The 21,888-nt window shown below is 45.0% G+C and overlaps 1 protein-coding gene across 2 annotated transcripts in view; it reads left to right on the forward strand.

Moving 5' to 3' along the window:
* RASGRF2 (Ras protein specific guanine nucleotide releasing factor 2) overlaps positions 1-21,888 on the forward strand; it is a 1,720,695-nt gene that overhangs the window by 1,289,230 nt on the left and 409,577 nt on the right. The window lies entirely within an intron of this gene.

Genomic DNA, 21,888 nt, shown 5'->3' on the forward strand with positions numbered 1-21,888 from the left:
CCTCCCATTGGATAACATGGCTAAGAACTGCTCAGGGCAGGTGTTAGCTTTTGGAGATATTCGCCCTTAGCGCAAATATCTCCAAAAGTTGGTAATAGGAGATAGCGATGTTAGCGACTGTTTCCAGTCGCTAACATCTTGGCACGCCCACTTTGCATATCATTAGTGATAAATATCACTGACATGCAAAGTGGGGCCCATGATGGTCGCTATCTCCTATTAGCTGTCACTAACTGGTGTTAGCGACAGCTTGGTAATAGGGAGATAATTTTATCTCCGCTTTCTTGGCTTTTAAAGCCAAAAAAGCGGAGATAAAACCCCTTGATAATATACCCCCAGGTTTCAAAGCGCTTTACATAGCACCAGTTACATTACATGAGTACACGGATTATTTATTTTTTTAGGCAAGGGGAGATTAAGCGATTTGCCCAGAATTACAGGAGGTTTTTTGCCGTCGTTACCGAGACTGGAACCCAGATACCCAGGTCTGAGGTCGAGCACCCTAGCCGTTAGGCCAACTCCTCTCCCCTCTACTTTCAGAGCCCTGTTAGTACAGAAACCAAAGCCTAGGCAATATGATTCTGCAGCAAAAACTTTACAATTTATCTGCAACACAGAGAAGTGAAGAAATTAAACATCCCCATTCAACTTTAGTTTAAAAAAAAAAAGGCATGTGATCATTCTGCACACACAAAATAAAAGATTTGTCTGACGTTACGTGAATAAAGCGCGAAACTCATTTATTTTGTATTGTATTGTATTGTAGTGTAATTGCATTTTTTATAGCGCTTACTACCCCTGACGAGGCGTCAAAGCACTTTTCGGCAAGTAGCATGCTACTCCGGGACCCATAGAGGATTAGTGTTGAATTAGTATTGTGAAACATGCAAGTAAATTTTAAGAGGTGGATATGTTAGTCAGTTATTTGGATTGGGAATGGATAGCAGAAGGATAGAAGATGAAAGAAGGTTTGTATTTATATAGCGCTTCTAACCCCTGATGGGGTGTTGAAGCGCTTTTTTTGGCGAGTAGCACGCTACTCCGGAAACCCATAAAGGATTAGTGTGGAATTAGTATGGTGAAATATGAAAGTAATTTGAGTGGTGGATATTAGTCAGTTATTTGGAGTGAGAAGGATAGTGGAGGGATAGAAGGGAAAGAAAGGTTTGCATTCATTTAGCGCCTGTTACCCCTGATGGGGGTGTTGAAGCGCTTTTCTGGCGAGTAGCAGGCTACTCCAGAACCCATAAAGGATTAGTGTTCAAAATTAGTATAGTGATATATGAAGTAATTTGAGTGGTGGATATGTTAGTCAGTTATTTGGATTGAGAAGGGTTGGGGAGGGGTAAAAAAGGAAAAAGGTTTCCAATTATATAGCGCTTGTAACCCTGATGAGGTGTTGAAACTCTTTGCTGGCGAGTAGCACGCTACTCTGGAACCCTTAAAGGATTAGTGGTGAATTAGTGTAGTGGAGTATGGAATTAGAGAAGTGAACATGTTAGTCTGTTATTTTGATTGAAAAGGATAGTGAAGTGAAGGATTTCTTTTTTTAGGTCACAGCAGTAGGAGGGGGCTTTTGGATGAGTAAAAAGGGTTTTTGGAGGGGAAGAGTCAGAGGGAAGAGTTTAGAAAGGTTTGTTTTTTAGGGATTGGTATAGTAAAAGAGGTGTCAGATAATTCAAGGAGGTGTAGAGTAGGAGAGAGTCAAGAAAGGGTTATTTTGGGTAACATAGTAGTGGTATGGGGTTTGGGATAAATGAGAGAGTGGGTGTACAGGATATAATGATAGATGCATAGGGTGAGAGATAGGTTAGTCAATTGGAAAGAGTAGTAGAAAGAAGTTTGAGATGAGTCAGAAAGTTCTGCTAGAAGATATATTGAGAGAAGTATAGGCTGAGAAATAGGGTAGTGCATTGGAAATGCTAAATTAGAAGAAAGTGATAAATATATAGATCCATAAGTACATTGAAAGTATATAGCTGCATAAAGAAGGTAAGTATATGTAGATTAAAGATATTGATAGAGGTACATGATGAGAAATAGGGTAGTGCATTGGATATGTTTATTCAGGAGAAAAGTAACAGACACACAAATCCAAGTACATGGATGTACATGGATGCACAATGGAAGCAAGTACATGTAGACCAAATATGATTTTTTTTGTATTGTTTTTATAACAACATGATTATTGTACATGTTTATTCAAAGCAGTAAACAAAGATAAGCACATATCTATAGTGAATATACCTCATATACAAAGGTACAAATACATAGGGTGGGTATTAATGAATGCGAAAATGGGCAGTATTCCTTTCCCTGGTCCCGACCAGTCTCGAACAGGCTCAAACAGGCACTCACCCTTGTCCTCTCTACCCTTAGTTGAGACGCCCTAAGCCTTGGCTGTTTATAGCCCTAGTAGTCAGGTGACCCCTTCAGCCACTGGGAACCCTAACCCTAACACTATTCAATCACAACACTAGCCCTAAAATCTATAACCAATAGGAGACCAGGACCTTATAGCCAATCTTAGAACTAGTCCAAGCACCCAATCAGTTTCAAAAACCCTGATCTCTACGTCCAATAGAGGTCCTAGGCCTACCACTAATCTCAACCCTAGTCCAAGCAACCAATGGCACAGGAAGCCCTAGTCCATACTTCCAATAGAAAACCTAACCGTACTCTTAGTCCCACACCTAGTCCAGCAACCAATCACACCAGAAGCCCTAATTGCTACTTCCAATTAAAGGCTTAACCCTAGCCCCACCCTAGTCCCAACAACCAATAACACAGGAAGCCCTAGTCCCTACTTCCAATAGAAATCCTAACCCTAGCCCTAGTCCCAACCCTACATTGGTTGAAACACAGACCCAGAAACCAATCAGAACCCTCAAATACCCAACCAATGAGGACACTAACCCTAATCCAATAGAAGCATCAGACACAACCACTAATCAGTGATTTTAAGGCTTCGTTTTAAGGCCCAATGCTGAGTGAACTTACTTAATCCACAAACAGCAACCATATTAATGTATATTTAGGCGGTTGTGTAACCGAATAACGCATGCGAATACCATGCATGACAGTTCCACGCAGTCTTAATCATGCAAGTCTTAACCATGAATGCCTTTACAACGAATTATGCGTTGTTAAGGCATGTATGGCAAAGAAATATGCGTGGTTAAGACTTACCAGATAAGTGTAACCCCCCAACCCCTGCCCCTGGCCTGAGCCCTAAAACACCCTCAGGCCATACTTCCACCCAGACTCCAGACCCCCGGCCAGAGACCTAAAATGTCTCTCCATGCCCAAAAAAGTAACCCGATCCCTGCCCCCACACTGAGTCCTAAATCAGCCCCCCAGGCCCCTGCCCTGAGACTTAAAACTACCCCCTCCCTTATGAAAACCAACCCCTCCCCTAAGCCCTAAAAACTACCCCAATCCCCCGATACCCAAAAACTACCCTGCCCCCCTCTAAGCCCTAAAAGCTACTCGACCCCCCAGCCCTGAAAACTTCCCCGACCCGAACCAAGCCCTAAAAATTTCCTACCTCCCCCAGCCCTAAAAATGACCACAACCCCCCAGCTCTGAAAACTACCCCCCACCCACCCAAAACCCGGCCCCAGCCCCATTGACCTCAACGCATCCTCCCCCAATCCTTCCTCTTCCAGGGTCCACCTATTCCAGCAACTACCGTAGGTAAGATAAAAAATGTCTTCATCCAGCAGCTTTTTATCTAAGGATTCCCTGCTTTCCTGAGTGCAACAGGAGGTTGAGTCCGCCCTGGTAGCACTGTCTTTCCAGGGTGGAGAGAGGCTGCTGATGATGAAGCAAGACACAATTACGCGTGTGAGGCTTCCTCTTCCATAAGAATGATCCTCCCTCCCCCTGCACTGATTTGCGATAGTTGTATTTCTAAGGCATACATAATAAAGTGCTTTGTAAAGTAGTCCAGTAGTAATTATGACATAAGTGGTTTGTTGAATAATGCAATGAATAACAACACAGGATCTTGATAGACAGACAGACAGCTACATAGATAGATAGATAGATAGATAGATAGATAGATAGATAGATAGATAGATAGATAGATAGATAGATAGATAGATAGATAGATAGATAGATAGATAGATAGATAGATAGATAGATAGATAGATAGATAGATAGATAGATAGATAACAGCAGCCAGGTAACTGGAGTTGGATATATAGACAAAGAGCTATGGGAGCTGGAACAATTTCAGTGACAGTGCCTATAATAGTGAACTCGTTATCATAATTCTTGGATTCTACTCCCCATATAAACGTGTCAACAGCTAGTTGAAAATGTTTGATCAGTTTAAATGGAAGTAGCAGAGAAATTGTTTCAAATATATTAAGGATCTTGGCCAAGACAGACATTTTTAACATAGTTTTTTGTCCTAGGCTCAAAAATGTCCCCTTCCACAATTTTAGTAGGTCCCTTTGTACATTCCTGAGAAGGTGGAAATAACTTAGTGCTATGACTACGTCAGTGAAAGAAGCAATCTGAATTTCTTAGATAAGTAACTGCCTTGGTGGCCCATCTGATCTAGAACAGTGCTTGGAGCATTGCAAGCCTGTCCAGGGGTATGTTTAATGCTTGCGTTTCTGGTTTGTGGAGAGTAATTTTAAACACCAAGATGTAATGAAAATGTTCTAACTCTTGCACCAAGGTGTTGCTAGAGTGTAGTGAAACCAAAGGGGATGATGGACGGAGTGTTGAACATTGCAAGCATTCATCCCCAGTCAACTGATCTGGATTTGATCCATCATCATTCTTTAGCTCACTCCGCCACCCCAGTTCAGACATGGCCATATGCAAATCAGTCTGACCCTGTGCCTCATGGGAACAGTCCAGCCCGAACTGCCAAGCCATGTGACAGTCTTCCCTGGACCGGAAACAAGATCCTGGGACCTAGAGTGTAGTGACCATAATTTAATTAACAAACATACGTAGTTTAAAGACATCCCTATCAATTTTCTGATTCTTTTAATATTCTTACTTATTTGCACGCAGTCAGCTAGAGACTCCATGCAGAGGGGAATGAACAGGGAAGAGAGGGGCCATCCCTGTCTCATCGTTCTCTTAATCTCAATGTTTTGTGAGGTAATGCCCTTGACCCTAATGTGTGCACCAAGAGCCATGTGATAAACTTTGAGCCAATCTCACAGAGCGATTATCTTCTGGAAATGACCAATTAACCCTACCAGATGCTTTCTCGACATCGAGCAAGAGAATAAAATCCTTTTTACAGGTATATTGCATGTTTTTGATTAAATGCAGTATTGTTTTGTAAAGTCACTGCATCACCTTCCCATATTTAAATCAGTCTGGTCTGGTGGTATCAAATCTGGCAAGGGTGGATAAAAGCATGCTGCCTTTATCTCAGTAGAGATCTTTGCATCCAAGTTTAAAGAGGATATTAGCATGGACGTCATTTGGGAGTAGTCAGGGGTCACAGCTGTGACCTCTAGCTCGCTCTCTGCTACTCCTGGTATTTCCTTTGTGACCTCTGGCATCAGAGGGGGCAAAATCTGACTACTCCCAAATGACATCCATGGATATTGGTCATAACAGCTGCTGTTTTTTGGATCCTTGCCTGAAAACAGAGTTGTGACCAGCTCATTCAGCAGAGAATCGTGAGGATACAAGAATCACTAAATACACATAAATATATAACGTGCCCTCTGAGAACTGACTTAAAAGCATCCCAGAAATTAGCTAATGCCATTCCATATTTGTCGTTCTCAAGCATAAAATTGTCAACATAATCTACAATATACGTTTTAAGTATGGCATCGTGGAGGACCTATTTTTTGATTTGGTGGATCCGGGATCTCCAATAAAAAGTGACAACTCTCCCGTCCACCACATTGAGTCCATTGATGTCAATGTCACTCTAAGTATGATGAATTGGACAACTACAACCTCTGGAAAGAGACCTTCTTAGCCGTACTGTAGCGCCAGCTCATAGTCTCTTCCTACCTCTAGAGCCACCAATATCTATCTGTGATAGTGTCATGAATATTAAGGTGTGATCTGGGAGGGAAATATGAACAGTGGTAGAGTCTGTTACATAATGTAGCAGGCTAGTACTGATAAGATAAATATCTAGGTGAGCATATGAACATTGCATTGCTGAGTAAAAAGTAAATCCAAGTTGTTTTATGTTGGGTCCTCCTAGGCCAGTCCCAGAAATTCTAGCCAGTCAATAAACTCCAGTGTCACCATGTCCTGTCCAAACCTCTGAAGCAACTTGTCCTTAGAGTAATTCATAACTATATTGCAGTCACCATAGACTATGAGTTCTCCTTCAGTAATCGAGGAATGTCAGAAATGACTAATTTCAAGAAAGATTTTAGATTATCATTAGCAACATAGGGGGAAGATATAAATATGTGTAAAGCTATGGAGACTACGAAGCTTAGTGGCTGGCCTTCAGCAATGAAACAACGGCTCGTTTCCTGAAACCCCTTGGAGAAAAGAACCCCCACTCCACTCACTTGAAGGACTTGTAGAAACGGTGGCACAGGGAACCAGTGGAATGGATTTTAGGCCAGTCTCACCTGAACAGGTGTGTTTCCTGAAAAAGGTAAATGGTACCAGGTATTTCTTTTAGGTGATTCAAGACCCCCAACCTACCTTTAAACAGGAGCATTAAGCCCCTTAAAGGTTAGGCTTAAAATCTCCCTTCTCAAAAACATCATTGTTCATTGTTATAAAAGTACCTCCTCCACATCCTATCAGCCAGGCTATATCAATAAGTTGCCAAGGCTGGCAGATGTGCAGATTAGTGGCTACAGTCAAAGGTGCTGTCCTCTTGAGTCCGATCCTGTATCCACCGACTCTTCATCCTCATCCCCACTGAACTCATTCGTCTGGTGAAGCACCTTTCTTGGCTGGTGTGGTATGCTTCCTCCTGGTGGCTCAGTATACCTTCTGCCAGAATGATTTATTACCTTGTGTTGATGCAGTCTTATTTGACTGAGTGGCCTAATCTTCAATATTAGACTTCAGTGCAATGATACTGTCTCTGACCAAAGTAATGACTACTTTTCTCTGAATCCCCCCAACTCTCCCCCGCTCCCGATTAAAGAAATAACGCATACGATGACACTATAAGTATGATGTACCATTGGCTCATCGATGGTCACACAGGTCTTGCAGGTTGAGTTGCAAACAGCAGAGCTATCGTTCAGGTCATGGTGGTCAACATGCCTTTCCCTAATGGGTAGTTCTACTCTAGGTACAACACTTGGCATTGCCAGTACTACACCTCGAAACTGGCAACTGGCGCAGCGTTCCAGGTAAACAACTGTTAGTGGATACCAAAAAGTACTATATCCGTACCTGTTCGTCGGATTACACAACAAGTTCAAATGTACCACTGTTTCTGGTGAATCAAGCCCAGGCCCAAAATGTGGTGGTTATGCCACCAGAGTGGCCAGCAAATTTGAAATTCCCTCCCTTGTATGAATCGGGCTGTGTTCCTCCTAGTTCAGAAATGTGCAGTTCTGGCTTTAGACCACATTTTCTCCCATGCAGTGAACCCTAGAATAATTTGCTGAAACCCACAGCCATTACTATTGAATGTACCAATAGTGACCCTTTTGGAAACTCATAGTTTCACTTCCTGTGGCGTCACACCATGTCATTGCACATTAGCTGTATTAATTAGTTTCCCCTCTTAAGTTTTAAAGGAATGTGCCACGGCAGCCTTTGTGATAGACCTCTAAGCATTGCACTATGTTGCATGTTATTTACATCTACCTCAGCAAGGCGCTTTCTGGAGTATGTCTGGAAACGTTCCACTCTCGAAAGCATACAATGCCAACATGCTGTGATAAACGTTTCTATTGTGCTACATTTCACACAAGGAATATCTCTATACGTTTATTTTTCGCACTTGATCTCCTTTGATGTTTATAAAAATATTAACTCTATGAAAAACATACAGACTACTTTATTGAACTGGAATTGACCTGCACGCTGAAATTATGTATAGTTTGGAAACACTCTTCGGTTTCTTCGATTCCGAACCCTTCAACATAAACAGGTTCACTAAAACCAATCTTTCACTTTTTAATTAACCAGGACAGGAGTGACAGCTTCGACTCGGCTTCATTGTAGATAGGGTATCTCTTGAATAAATGCGATAAGCGGAAGGGCCGAAGAAAGGCAGGCCTCTCTGATAACAGTCTGAAGGCACACGGAGAGAATGAGACAATTATTTTTCATTGTGGGTGAACAGAGCAGACTATTTCAGTCATTAAAGTCAAGGTTTGGATTCTTTTCACCTCTGCCCAGCAGTGATAACATTACGTTCAATATGGAAAGATTATAGAGGAGATTTCCTCTCCTATTTGCCCCACGTCATTTTACTCATGTATATTTATTGGCTTGAAAAAACGGAAGATTAAAGTAACATTATAGTTAGGTGAATATATCAGTGACAACGTTAATGTTTTGAACTAAAAAAAAAACAGAAATTCACTAGAAATAGTTAGCTGAGCTAAATATAATTTGCACCCCCGCCATGCACTGCTCCTGAACTCACATAATCATGACATGTTCTATGACATCATTTCTAACATCACTGATGACATCTCAAATGACATCACTGATGGCATTGTCCATTTAAGGAAGATGGACTGCATCCCCCACTCCCTTTAATAGGCCCCGGGGATCCCAACCCCTGGGGCAAATACAATTAAACAGGGAGGGAAGGCATGCACCCCCCCCGATCTTTATTAGGCCGCGGGGACCCCATCCCCTAGGGCAAAAATAAAAAATTGGGGATCACGGAGGCCCCTCCCAGAGCCTTCCCGGGCTTAGGGATCCCCATCTCCCAGTACTATATATTTTTTTGTTTTAATAGGGGGGATGGGGGGGGGGGTGTTGCATGGCTTCCCTCTCCGAACTCTATTAGGTACCGGGGGCCCTCAACCCCAGGGCCAAATATAATAAAAAAAGGGGTGGGGGGGCCGTGTGCCATTCTCTCAGAGCTTCTAAGATCCTGGGGATCGCATCCCCTGGGACCAAATTCAGTAAAAAGGGGGAGGATACCACATGCCCACCCCCTCCCTGAGATTCATTGGGTCTTGGGGACCCATCCTCCAGGGCTGTATGTATGTTAAAAGGGTAGCAGGGTTGCACAGCACACTTCACCAAGCCATCTCTGGCCCAGGAACCCATCCCCTGAGGTCTGCCTTTATAATAGGTGGGTGTCCTCCCATGGCATCCATCAACCACCATGTTGGGGGGCATGGGGGAGCCTCAGGGCCCCAGCCTGCTTTCCGCCTGGTGCGGGAGCCAGCATTGCTCCTGTCCGGAGGAAGCAACTGTTTTTTGCATGCTCCCTCTTGGCAGGAGTAAAAAGTCTATGCCAAGCCAGGGGAAGCATTTTGTAAATCTCCTGTCGTCTGGGGAGCAGATTTAGTGTTTGCTCCTGTTTGGTGGGAGATTCAAAAATGCTCCCACCAGATGAGAGCAAACACATGTTTCCCTGACCGCAGTAGTGCAGGCAGGGAAGCTATTGTGTCCAGAGGGTGGGATCCCCGGGACACAGTAAGTGAACCAGCCGGAGGAAGGTGTCCCTTGGTTCATTAAAGCCCCAGGAAGGGGGTCCATGTGGTCCCCCTGCCTTTTGTTTAAAGTGACAGTTCCGTGGGATAGGGTTCAAGGCTCAGGGAGGTGGCTGCACATACCCCTCCCCTATATTTTTGAATATGGCTCAGAGAGGGGTCCCTGGGGCCTCCTTATGCTCAGGGAGGGGGCCGCACTTCCCCCCTACCGTTTCATTTTGAATTTGGCTCGAGGGATAGGGCCTCCTACGCCCCCTCCCCTTAAATGTATCTGGCCTTGGGAGATGGGGTCCTCAGGGCCCAAAATTGGCTATGATGGGGGGCCCTACTGACGGCCTCCTGCCCATATGTATATTAAAAAATGGTGGATGTCAATTTTATGCCAAGAGACTCCAGCGGGATAGCGGCAACATTTTCTAATGTTTTTTTAGAGGGTTTTTGACGCCCCCATGGGGCCTTGGGGGGCAGGGTATTCCTAACCTGCCCCCTTCTACCCTTTTTTAAAGAAAAACAAACTTTGGGACATGGGGCTCTTCTGTTGCTGGCAAATTAAGAAGAATATTATAGTCTGTTGCGCATACCTTCGTTTATGCTGTGTTGTATTGAATTTGACTATTTACTCAAATGCTTGTCATTATTGCTATACGTTTAGCGTACTGGTCAGGAATGAGGTTGCATGCTTCGTGAAAAATGTCTTCATTGCAAATGTACAGATTCACTTGACACCTGGCCGCACAGCAGTGTGATGTGTTAAATAAAATCTATCAATGTATAGTTCAATATGCATACTCTCAAAAGAATAGTTTAATACAATTACATTGTAATATTTATTGGCTGCGTATCACTCTATGCTGTTGCACAATCATGTTATGTAGAAACCGTATTCAATATTTCATAGGTTTATAAGAATAACTGCGTATAAAATGTTTACAAATATTATTTCCAATGTTTCTTTTGTAACCAAGTCTGTCTTCTTCCAAAAACGGTCCCAATGCATTTCTGGATAAACAATCCCTTCTTCAGGGGCACTGAAAACTCATTCAGTAAATAAACTTGTTGTCAAATACAGGATGGACATGTTTCTCCAAATCACAATGTAAATAATGATAAATCATCCCCAATGCTTTCACCAATTAAACCCGATACATAGGTAAGTGAAATGATACCCGGACCAATCTTATGTGTAAAGCTGAAACAATTGTGCAAAGAATAAAGAATAGTGCTGAGTAAGGTTAGTGTGTGTGTGAAAAACTATAATGAGATGGTTACCCCCTCACTAAGAACCTAGATCGAAGTCCCACAGAAAAGAAAAGAATCTTAATTGAGATGCCAAATAAAAAAGTGTAAGATGCGATTTGGAATGAAGAGAGAAAATGGGCACTTACTGAGAGTCCCAAGCTAGAACTGGCTGAATAAAATAATGATGGATGCAGGGACATGGCATGCTGGTTGAAAAAAATTAGATGCAATCACCATGCTTGAATATTGCAAAATAAAACATGGAGAATTGTAGAAAACAACAATATTGGAATACACACAAATACCTTCAACTGTGTGCTGCTGATGCATACGTGTGACTCGTATTAGTACAAAAGACCTCACCTGTTTATATCCAATGTCCTGTGGATCACACAAAGGAATATAGAGCTAAAGATAAGTAAAAAAAAGTGTTCGTCTTTAAATGGCGCACAAATATATAAGCTATAAAAGACTTGTCCTCACTTCTTCGAAATTAAGTATGCTCCATAGTACTCTGCGTTCCGTATGGTGCGAATAGCAGAATTTTTTTTTAACTAAACAAAAAAGAATCCACTTGGGAGGTGGTGGTGGTCCCTACAATGGTGGGGAGCACACAGTGTTGTTTAAATACCCCTCACACACCAACAGGCCCCTTGGTGTCATGCTTCATCATCGGGGTCTTCCCACCCCTCTACGGGATGCGGCGTGCTACGACCGACGACTACGTGGGAGCACTTTCTGTGGACTATGTGTGAATGCGTGTGGGGTACTTAAATGTGAGTGGTGAAGTGGTGAAAGTGATACTTAAAAATACCTGGCTCGTGGGGTAAAAAAGACTTTAATTAAGCCCCCGGCTGGTATTATTAAAAAGGGTGCAGTGTGAGGTTACTGGTGTATAATTATGTACATTAACCTCTTTTGTGCGTCGACATGAACATGTTTCGGAGTGCGAAACTCCTTCTTCAGGACGGGAAATGCACAAAGATCCCCACCTTACTCACATGGATGTAGATGTAAAAGTGTATTATACAAAAATTGTGACGTGAACTATAGACGTTATGTACCACCATGCTAAGTTCAGTGATGGTTTTGCAGGAGACGATCTGCCCTCTTCCCCTCAACGTGGCTCCGATGGTTGTCACAACCATCGGAGCCGCGTTGAGGGGAAGAGGGCAGATCGTTTCCTGCAAAACCATCACTGAACTTAGCATGATGGAACCCCCAATAATGTGCTAATGGCTCATGAGGCAATATAACCTAAAACACTAAGGGGCCCATTATGATGTCGGGCGGATTGCCTCCGCCAGGCTGGCGGTAGCCACCGCCGGCCTGGCGGAGGCAATCCGCCCGACATCCATTGCCCAATTCCCCCCGCCATATTAGGATGGCGGGAGGGACCGCGGCGGTGAAAAATACCGCCCGTCTGTTTTCCGCCCCGGTCGCCTTGCGGCCGGGGTGGAAATTGTTTAATATGGTGGCGGTGTCTGTTAGACACCACCATCCATATTACAATGGGCATATTGGCAAGCCATTGAAAGGCAGACGGTCTTTGGTTTGGGGGCCCCCTGCGGGCCCACCTGGTGATGGCCGAGGTGTTTGGTGCAAAGGGGGGGGTACCCCCCCCCCGCATTTGCATGCACCAAGCAGCAGGCACCGCGGGGTGCCTGCCGCTTCGTGTATGCAAATGCATGCATTTGCTTTTCAGTTTGTGGCGGGCGGTGCAGTGAGAACCGCCCGCCACAATGTTAAAATGAGGATTGCGCCCGCCACTGTGGCGGGCGCATCCTAATGCACATTTCGGGACCCCCGCCCTTGAGGCGGGCGGTCCCGTTTCCCGATAGGGTGGCGGGCGATCCTCATAGCCCCCTAAGTCTTGATAAAAACGTCAAATGGGCGCAAAGACTACGTGTTGAACTACAATTTAGGTACATAACACCTATAGTTCACGTCACAATTTTTGTATAATACACTTTTACATCTACATCCATGTCAGTAAAGTGGGGATCACATTTTCAGTTTTTGCCAGCCAATCAGATTGCTTGGATCCTCGAATATTTCAGGGGTCTGCAAAATCCTGCATTTATTGAAGGGATAATTAAAGGATCCAGATCTGCAAAAGATCCGTGAATTAAAGGACTATATAGCACTAACTGTAACCCTTTGACACTTTATTGTGTACTGAACATTTTTCAAAACTGAGAAAATGTACCTCAAACAAAGCAAATACAAAGAGTTAAATTCTCATTTCTTGCCAGGTTTTTTTTAGTTTCCCAGTCTTTTCATCCCTTCCCAGATATGGAGCTGCACAAAGTTGGACAGTTTGACAAACATTCATAATAGCCGCACATTTGTGCTTGTTGAGGTAGTAAATTAACTAATTTAGCCTAATAAAGAGACCTTAAAGCTATGAAGTGTATTGTATCACAGGCCTTGAGGCAGCTTTATTTTGACTTTGGGGCTGTTACAAGTAGAAGCCATGTTTTTATTTGGGCTACATACATATGTAGACGATAATTAAAAAACATTCAAGTGTAGAATAAGCTGTAAAATGGTATCTGTAGTTAATGATATATTTTCATCTCTGTTGTTCCCACCACAAATGTGAGGAGTTTCAAATTCAAATCAAACAGCAAGCCTTCTCCTGCTATGCCTTGAGAATCCGGTATAAGCCCAAATCTAACAAACACTTCCTCATCATCTACAGTCAAATGAAGACACTTCTCTTTGCTCAGCATCTGGCCACATGCTAATCTCTCTCCACTGTTCACCTTTCTCCATTCTGAAGCATTCTGGAATCCCTTTCTCCCCTATACATCAACTGACTTCAACTGATATGGACCAGCTTCCTTAAACCCTTCTGACCTCTCCTTAATTTATATGTTACCCTCTGCTCACTAGTCCATAGTAACCTCACATCTAGCTACTCTCACCTCCGCTATTTCTCAACAAGCACTTTCAACCCCCTCTCTCTGGGAATGGTGCAAAGTGAAGTACACAACTAAGATTGATTGCAGACTTTCCAGCTTTTAAGCCCCTTCTAACCCTTTCCCACCCACACACCAACCCTCAAGAGGTAGTGTAAGAGGTACAAAGGTCTCATGGCACCCTCCTCCACTCTCACCTTCTCAACTCCATTGTTTCATCCTTGAAAGTCCTGGCAGTCTATACTCACTATACCAACCCCATCATTTACTCATGAAAACCCAATTAGCCTGGTTAGGTCTCTACTCAGCCTTATTAAGCAGGAAGAAGAGCACTCAGCAGATTGAATTGCCTTCTCAAAAAACTCCTCCTCCCTCATCATAGTTCACATCATTGCCACTGCCGAAGGATTTCACTACTAGCAGCTCCACTTACCTTACACCCTCCCTATCTCACCAATCCACCACTTCAAACTGCCTGCCAATCAGCTTACATTTAATGAACAAGAACAAACAAAGCATCGTCAACCTAATATTGCACTCCAAACCGGGCGTGCTCTTAATAACCGAAACATGGCTTGGAGCTTTTGCTAAACCAGTACTCAAATCGGGAATGCAAACCAGACATTGATGTTTTATACAGAGCTACCAGGGGAAAGCTGCAGAAGGATTAGCAATTATATTCAAAAAGTCACTACAAATGAAAATTCAAGACATACGCATGATGGATTTCAATCTCTTCCAGTAAAATACATGCACACTCATGTGCATTCCTTCTAATATACTAACTAGCACCGAACAATGGAACTTTCACAGATGCCCCCCTTCTAGCCATCTTGGACATCTCCACCAACCATACAAAGATACATCCTCAACAAGGTGAACATTTGGTTTGACTAACCCTCAAAGCAACAGCCAAGGACTAGTTCACTGGATATTGAAGCACTCAGTCTATGTTAGTTAGTCCCTCGAGCTATATAAACAGCAGTCCATAGCCTGGACATCATATTCAGCCTACCTGAAATTGCAACTGTCACTTGGATTGAGCTCATCTGCTGGAGTGACCATAGCCTTATCTCTTTCCCTTAATAATACCATCAAGTGCTACTGAACCACTACACTGACATCAGCATTTGCAAACACAGGAACAAGCTTGAACGTCTGTGCTTTCACCAGCCGATCAAATATTGGGTGTCTAGCAGTTGTAAAAATGGCTTTACAAAGGATTCACCTCAAATCATAAAGCTCACTAAATAATGCTGCAAGATGTTATCAATCAGTGAAGGAATTAAGATAATTAAATCAGATTGTCTCCACACTTCATCATCAAAGGAAGAATTCAAGAATCATGCTAAAAAGAAAACACTTGCAGGATCTCCACTTCCAAGTGACCCTAAAGGCAGTTACAGATTTACGAAACCCTGAATACACTTCCACAGAAACCTCTCGATCGCAATCCTTCAGTAACTCTATTGCAGACAATTTTGTAGCCAAAGCTAAGATTCTTGAACTTCACCATTCTTGCAAGACATGATGCTCTCCCTGCATAGGCCAAAGCAAGTTGGACTATGTTGAGGCACAATCAACCTAAATTAGATCAGAGCACTCTGTTCTCCTTCAGAGTCCGGGCTCCACATCAACCTTTTTGAAGTTCTGGCCTCTGAAAGCCTTTCTTCATTCTATCAAGGGAAGACTGGTGCAGGATTTCACAGACAACACCGCCGCCATGTGGTATTCCAACAAATAGGGTGGAGTGGGATCGTGGACCTTTAATCAAGAGGTCATGAATCTCTGGAGATGGCTGGAACGTCAGGGCATTTCCCTGGTGGTTCAACATATGGCTGGTTCTCTAAACGACAGAGCAGACAAACTCAGATGCAGTTGCTTAGTGGATCAAGAATGGTATCTCTGTCCAGAGGTGGTGCATAGTCTCTATCAGCAGTGGGGAGAGCCATGGTTAGATCTAATTCTGTTCAACATCGCAGAGAATGAGCAATGTCAGCAATTTTGCGTGCTGGAGTTTGAAAGGTTTCTCTAGCTTGCAGATGCTTTTTATATCGCGTGGAGTTCCAGCCGCTTGTTCTCAAGGAGAGCAGGAGTGACAGGGCCCAAGTCATCCTTGAGGCGCCGGATAGGGCATGGAGTGTCTGGTATCCTTAACTGTTGAGCATGACCATCGGTCTCCAATCTCCTGTTGCAGCAGCAAGCGAGGGTTCTTTACCCAAACCTGCATCCTCTCTACCTTCATGCGTGGAGATTGAGCGGCAATGAAGTCTCTAATGTTATTCTGGCAGCCAGGGATCCCTCCACCAACTCAGTATACACCTGCTGTTGGGTCAAGTTTGACAAATGGAGTGCTTCTCAGAACATTGACCCCCCTTTCTGCATGTCTATGTCACGGTCTATTGTTTGTGTTACACTGGGGCCAGCAGGGCTCTGCTCTGGGCACAGTTAAGGGTTATCTTTTTGCCATCTTGGCATTTATGCGGTTGCCAGACGAACCTTCTCTCTTTAAGTCACCCATAGTGGCTAGGTTCACAAATACAAACAAAAAAGCCTTAACAAAGACAAGACATGAGCCTACATTATGGATCTGGATTTGTCCTAGTCATCAAAGGTTGCTCCTTTTAGGAGCACAAACTCTCACCTACCAATGGTGTCATGCTTCCTCACCGAGATGTGTCCTTGTTGGGCTGGGGCTGCAATGCCTCTGTCAAAACTTAGAACAGCACAATAAATCTCAGCATTAATTATGATTCCCTGATCATTAAAACAAAGGTTGACAAGTTTCACGCTCAATCTGTTACTAAGCGGATCAATGGCATTTCCTCAGGGCCTTCTCACTGCGTGATCTACCCAAGTAGGTACCAGAAGATCTGGGAGGGAGATTGTCCTACCTACTAAGTGAACCCTTAGAATGTACATGGTAAGGCATCTGTTGAACCCAGGACCCAAGAGTGACTCCAAATGCTAGTCTGGCTTGTCTCCTGATTAGAGCCTCACGGCCACAAAGGCACTAACAATGTCAACCCCAGCACCTGGACTCAGCCATCTGTGAGTCTACCCCGCCAAGTGGTGCTTCCCAAGTCATTGACTCTTTCAAGTGGGTCTTAGGTGCTCTGCCAGCCTTTGTGGATCCAGCAGAACCAGTGCATCACCTGTGCTGTGCTGTGCGGCACAACCCAGAGCAGAAGTGACATACCGCCACCACCGTATGCTTCTTCGCAAAGGCCAGCAATGCATCGTAGCCGGATGCCTAATTGGAATCGCTGATGCATGACACATCCTTGGCACATGCCCTCACATCTCAAGTCGGTGGCAACCTCGACAACAGACTTGGCATAGCGGCCTCGTTGCTCTGCAGTGACATAACTGCTCGATGCATTCTTGGTGGCAGACTTTGCATTGCATGCCCTTTTCAACGGGATCCTCGGCAATGAATCAGGACCTTGCATTTCTGCCTTGCCACATCCTGGAACCGATGCATCACTTCAGCTGCGCAACACATCTTTAACGCGGACCCTCGCAACACTCCACAAACCAGGATTTAAGCTACTCTGTTCAGTAGGCCCAGCTGGGTCCTTGTAGCCTGCCTTCGCTTCATCGCTGTCGGCCAGAACTTATGATTTTGCCCCGGTCCAAACCAGATATTCACAGTTGACGCTTTGTGCTTTTTGGTGCTATTGCCACTACAATCTTCAAATTCGCATATCTTTGATTCTAATTATTGGATTTTTGTCTTGTTTTATTTATTAATAATTACCCTATTTTTCTAATCTGGCGTGGGACACTTTTTGGCTGCTGTTTTTATTTTATTACTGTTTGAAGTTTTGCACAAATACTTTACACATTGCCTCTAAGTTAAGCCTGCCTGCTCTGTGCCAAGCTACCAGAGGGTTGAGCACAGGTTTATTTAGGGTTAGCCTGTGCATTACCCTGAGAGGGACTGTGGTTGCTACTTGACCAGGGCTTACACCCCGTCAACCAACAATCTAATTTCTTACACTGCAGCTTTATTAAAGTCAGATCCAGGAAGGCGCAGAAGGAGTTCAAGCTGCAAACGGCCCAGTTGAAAATGGAAGTGAAGCAACTGGCCATGAAGGAGAGAAAATATTGCTGTTTTTTTAATTGGGTCTAAAGGAGCTGGATCTCAAGGCCTAAAAGGCAGTGCTCAGCAGTGATAGCAGTATTACCACAGTGTCCTCCAAAGACAAAAGGGCCCATATTCCCAAAGGTGTGGTACCTGACTTTGTTGTGGAGGATGACATCAACAAGAGGTTTCAAGCTCACAATGTGGCTTTGCAGATGCAAAGGATCCCTGAGAAAGAATGGGGGCTAACCTCTGGAAGCACATCCCTAGTGAGGAGAAAGACACCCTACAGGCCCTAGATAAGGGGGACAGGGTGAGGTATCCCCCATGAAGGACACCCTTGTCAGAAAGTATGCCCTTACCCCTGAAAAGTACAGGCAGAAGTTTTGGGACAGACCTAAGCTGGAACAGCAGGACTGAGTGGATTGTGTTGACTCCTTTTGCAAGGCACTGTAGGGCAGTGAAATGAAAGATTATCAGGGGCTGCACAATTTGATTGTGAGAGAGCACATGTTCAGTCTTTGTTTTGCAGGTCTGCGTCAGCACCTTATTGATAGTAAGCTCACTGTCCCCAGAGAGCTTGCCAAGGAGGCGGACCGCTGGCAAAGCACCAGGGTCTGTAAGAAGGTATCTGGGAGTGGTGTGGGGGGCGGTATCACCACAAGGGTAGGTAGTATCCCCACCAGAAGAAATAGTGGGGACACAAACATAAAAACAGGGAGTTTTGTAAAGGTCCCCAAACTAATTCTAAGGCTCAAGACTCCCAAACCACCTGAACAGAAAAATAAATAGTTGCCTGATAGTACGTCCTCGGGCAAGGTACCCCCTAAGTGCTATGAGTCCCAACAGGTGGAGCACTACAAGGGGGATGAGAAGTGTCCGCAGTAGCCACAGCGACCACTGGTGGGCAGACACCGAAGTTGGTTAGTATGGCGCTTGGGTAGGATATAGCCCCAGATATGGTGGGGAAAAGTGTTGAGGTAACTCTAGTGTCCCTGGGTGACTAAGAGAAGGTGCAGAGAATCCACATGCCTAGTAACACTAGGAAATACAGGCAGTGGGCCAATGGGAAGAGGTTGGAGGCTCTGAGTGACACTGGTACCAGAATGATAACTGTCAAATGTCATCTAGTGACCTTATATCAGGTATTCTACCAGGTTATTGCAGCTGCCAATCATGAGAGTCACTCACTACCCAGTAAATCTGGTTCCCTTTGAGTTGGGGTGGTCTTGGAGATGGTAGGGATGCCTGAGTAGGTGTGCTTGACCACACGATCCATGGCCCCCGAGAGGGTAGTCAGGAGGACCTGGAGCCTAGAAGAATGTCCCAGGTGCCTGCCAAAAAGAGGAAGGGGAAGGGGCATGGGAAACCTGCTTCTGAAACTCCCACAGTCTGGAAGGAGGCTGAGCCTGATAATGACATCCCTGACATATAGCGGAAGACATTGCTGTCCAGGTGAACCTACCTGAGCTGACCAACTGGTAGCAGGAAGGGGGTCCCACCGGGGAGGAGTTCTGCAAGGCACAGGTGGAGTGCTCTACTCTTAAGTACCTAGGGTGACAGACCAAGGCCCAGGTAGCTGGCCACACCTATGGTGATCCCCTGATTTACTGGGAAAATGGTCTCCTGTACAGTGAGCCTAAGGTTCCTGAGCTTGATGCAACCCATGTGTTGCTGGTCCCCCAGTGCTACAGGGACTTCCTACAGAAGCTGGCTCATGATATACCCCTGGCAGTTCATCTAGGGCAGGACAAGACCTTTACTAGCCCCAGTTGGGGATGGCTTCAGATGCATTCTGCAGAGTATGCCCTACCTGCCAGGCCATTAGGAAATTAGGAGGAAAGCACAAGGCTCCTCTGCAACCATTCCCTGTCATTGTCACTCCCTTTGAACGGGTGCACATTTATATTGTTGGACCTCTGGACCTTAACACAGCCTTTGGAAACAGGTTCATCCTGGTCTTGGTAGACCATGCCCCCTGGTACCTGAAGGCTATACCTCTGAGATAAGTGACTGTGCACGCAGAGGCTAGGGCACTGATGGCGATCTTTCCTCTTGTGGAGTTTCCCACGGAGGTTGTATCTGACTGAAGTACCATTCATGTTGGCTTACAAGAAGTCCATGTGGAAAGAGTGTGGAGCAGCCTATTAGTGCTTCACTCCGTACCACCCCCAAAACATGGGCTTGTTGAGATGAGCAACAAGACCCTAAAAGGCACGATCATAGGCCTGTCAGAGCCTTTGGGGCAAAAGTAGGACGTCCTCCTGCCATGCCTACAGGAAGTTACCACAGAAGGGGGTTGGCTTCAGCCCCTGTTAACTAAGTTCTGTACGAGCACCCTGTGATAGGGCATCACAGTCTGGTAAAGGAAGGCTGGGAGCAAGCTCCCAGAATGTAGTCAGATGCATGCTGGCACTCTGTAACCAGGTGAAGCACTTCTAGAAGAAACCCCAATGAAATGGTGGTATCACAAGAAAACCACTCTGGTTGAATTTCAGCCTGGCCAGATAATGTGGGTTATGGAGCCTGTGGAGCCCTGGGTCCTGCAAGATCATTGGTCTGTGCTCTATGAGGTGAAAGAGTGCAAGAGTGAAGTCACCTACCTAGTGGATCTCAAGACCCCCAGGAACCCTTGAAGGGTTTTGCACGTCAATTGCCTCAAACCCCACTTCGAGGGATCCACTGTAACCATGCTCCTGCCATAGACAATGGAGTGGAGGAGGAGAGGGAACCTCTTCCTGACCTCCTTTCTTCCAAGGAACAGGATGGGTAAGTAAAGGGTTTTAGCCTCTCACCTACCCTGATCCAAGATCAACAGAGAGACTGCCGCCTGTTGTTGGGTCAGTTTGCCTCACATTTCTCCATCACCCCAGGGCTCGCTACCTGGTCTACCCATGATATTGATACTAGGGAAAGTATGCCTATGAAAAGTAAAATATACAGGTTAGCTGCAGTTATACAGGCTACAGCATAAAAGAGATGTCTCTAAAATGCTGGAGTTAGGGTTTGTGGAGCCCGCAAACAGTCCTCTGGCCAGCCCAGTGGTGTTGGTCCCCAAGGCTGCTCCTCCAGGTGTCATCCCAGAACTTAGGTTCTGCATGGATTAACTGGTGCTCAGTGCTGTCACCAATACAGACGCCAACCCCATCCCCCGAGCTGATGAGCTCATAGATTGGTTGGGTGCTGCCAAATTCCTCAGCACGTTTGACTTAACATCTGGGCACTGGCAGATTGCCTTGACAGAGAGGGCCAACGGGAGGTCTGTATTCGCTACCCCAGCAGAATACTTCCAGTTCCAGATAATGCCCTTTAGGTTGAAGAATGCCCCTGAAACATTTCGGAGGTTGGCAAGCCAAGTCCTGGCTGGGTTGGAGAACTTCAGTGCCGCCTGTCTAGATGACATTGCGGTCTTTAGTTCAAGCTGGGAGAACCACCTGTGCCACCTCAAAGAATTGCTTCAGGCTATGCAGAGGACAGGCCTGGTTTTCAAGTCCAATAATTGACAGATAGGGCAGGGTTCGGTGGTCTACTTTGATCACCAATTGGGTTGAGGCAAGGTGCAGCCCAATAAGGCCAAGATCCAAACCACTCTGTCATCGTACCTCTCAAGCCCCAGACAGGGGTAAGATCCTTCTTAGGCCTCACCAGTTATTACAGGAGAGTCATCAAGAGGTATGGTCCCACTTTTGCAGCCTTGACAGAGCTGACTTCTAATGAGCATCTCAGACAGGTGATCAGGACGGAGGCGTACCAGAATGATTTTGACGACCTGGAGGAAGTCATGTGTACAGCACCCATGCTAAATGCCCCCGACATCTCAAACAAAATTATCATACAGACAGACGTCTCAGAGCATGGCATATGAACTGGGCTCTCATAGCTGAATGAAGAGAGCCTAGTCCAAGCTATAGCCTTCATCAATAGGGGGTTACATCCCCAGTACAGAGGTGGAGTGTAATAGAAAGGGATGGGTTTGCAGTGGTATGGGCACTGAAGAAGCTCGAACCATACCTGTTTGTTGCTCACTTTCCAGATC

The sequence above is a fragment of the Lissotriton helveticus genome, chromosome 2_1, assembly GCF_964261635.1.
Source record: "Lissotriton helveticus chromosome 2_1, aLisHel1.1, whole genome shotgun sequence".
Classification (NCBI taxonomy): domain Eukaryota; kingdom Metazoa; phylum Chordata; class Amphibia; order Caudata; family Salamandridae; genus Lissotriton; species Lissotriton helveticus.